This window comes from Trichechus manatus, unplaced genomic scaffold (genome assembly GCF_000243295.1).
Source record: "Trichechus manatus latirostris isolate Lorelei unplaced genomic scaffold, TriManLat1.0 scaffold00025, whole genome shotgun sequence".
In the NCBI taxonomy this organism is placed as follows: domain Eukaryota; kingdom Metazoa; phylum Chordata; class Mammalia; order Sirenia; family Trichechidae; genus Trichechus; species Trichechus manatus.
In genome coordinates this window covers 18,019,515-18,021,323 of record NW_004443961.1, presented here as the reverse complement: position 1 = coordinate 18,021,323, position 1,809 = coordinate 18,019,515, and the positions used below count along the sequence as shown (strand labels likewise).

Here is a 1,809-nt window from a genome sequence, read left to right as displayed (position 1 = left end):
TGGTGAAGTCATTTCCGAGGTTCACCGTTCAGCCGGGGAGAGGACAGCCCCATAAAACCAAATGGGACTAATGAGGCACAGCAGTCCAGGGACAGGGGCCAGAAGGCAGAAGGGGACAGGAAAGCTAGTGATAGGGAACCCAAGGTTGAGTAAGGATAGTGTGGATGTGTTGTGAGGTTGTTAACCATTGTCATAGGGCAACATGTATACTGTTAAATGAGAATGTATTTTGTTCTGTAAGCCTTCATCTAAAGTGAGAATAGCAGCACAACTGGAAGAGCGTAGCTGATGTCGCTGAACTGTGCATGTAGAAATTTTTGAAATGGTGTATCTTTGGCTATGTATATGTTCACCAAAAAAAAAAATAAGGTTGAGAAGGGAGAGGGTTGACATGTTGTGGGGTTGTTAACCAATGTCATAAAACAATCTGTGTACTACTGTTTCACGAGAAACTATTTGTTCTGTAAGCCTTCACCTGAAGTACAATAAAAAAATAAAATACAATAAAATAGACGTGGTCATGACTATGGAAGGGTTGTGTGCAATTTCAAGGAAGTGTCTGCTAGGAGAGTCTGGCATCTTTTCCCTTCCCTTTCCCCTTCTTGCTGACTGGAGAACGTGATGTCTGAAATTTAAGCTTCCATCTTGGATTGTGATCGGCAAAAAGACAGTGGTTCAAACACACACCAGCTGCTCCCAGGGAGAAAGATGTGGCAGTCTGTTTTTGTAAGCTTTACAGCCTTGGAAACCCTATAGGGCAGTTCTACTTTGTCCTATTGGGTCACTATGAGTCAGCAAGGGGTATAGCTGTAAAAGTTTTAGGGAGGACTCTGCTTTCCTCCAGTTGCTGTGAGTCAATTCCACCTCACAGAGACCCCATGTGTGTCGGAGTAGAACTGTGCTCCACAGGCTTTTCAATGGCTGTGATCCTACTGAAGTAGATCACCAGGCCGCTCTTTCCAGGAACTGCTAGGTGGATTCAAACTGCCAACCTTTCAGTTAGTAGCTAAGAGCTTAACTGTTTGAGCCATCCAGGGTATGGTGCAAACAGTTAATGCACTCAGTTGCTAACCTAAAGGCTGGTTGTTCGAGTCCACCCAGAGGCACCTTGAAAGAAAGGCCTGATGATCTACTTCCAAAAAATCAGCCTTTGTAAACCCTACAGAATGCTCGCTTCAGCAACACATACACTAAAATCAGAATGATACAGAGAAGATTAGCAAGGCCCCTGCGTACGACAACATGCAAATTTGTGAAACGTTCCATATTTAAAAAGAAAAAAGAAAACCCTAGAGAGCGTAGTTCTACTCTGACACACATGGGATTGTCATGAGTTGGAACTGACTCTATGGCAACATTTTTTTCTTCCTTTTTTCTGCTCTCCTCCTTCACTTGCTGCCCATGGGCTTGCTGTGGAATTAGGCCTGGGTTTAAAGGCCTGAGAGTCTGTGTTGAAGGAGAAGCTCCTGCGGCAACAGTGCCCCTCTCAGAACTCGCTGTGGGCTATGCTCAGGAGGTTGTACTCAGAACTGCAAGGGGGGTTTTTGCCCACAGTCTTAGGGTGGTGATAACATGTCCTTGAGTATAGTCAGAATGCTGCTGGGGTCTTCGTGGGTCTCGACACTGGGTGCACTTTAAAATCACCTGGGGAGCTCTTAAAAGTACTGACGCCTAGGTCTCACCTCAGAATAAGAAACTCTGGGAGGTGGGGTCCCAGACATCGGTTTGTGTTATTTTTTTAAGCTCCCCAGGTAACTGCACTGTGTAGCCAGGGTTGAGAACAATCTCTCCGCAGTAACTCCCCTCCAC

At 45.5% G+C, this 1,809-nt stretch overlaps 1 non-coding gene across 1 annotated transcript; it reads left to right on the top strand.

Moving 5' to 3' along the window:
• The first annotated feature begins 1,166 nt into the window (after positions 1-1,166).
• Positions 1,167-1,272, top strand: LOC111820072 (U6 spliceosomal RNA). Its single transcript, XR_002823600.1, has one exon. It is a non-coding gene; the product is annotated as a U6 spliceosomal RNA (small nuclear RNA).
• Positions 1,273-1,809: the final 537 nt, after the last annotated feature.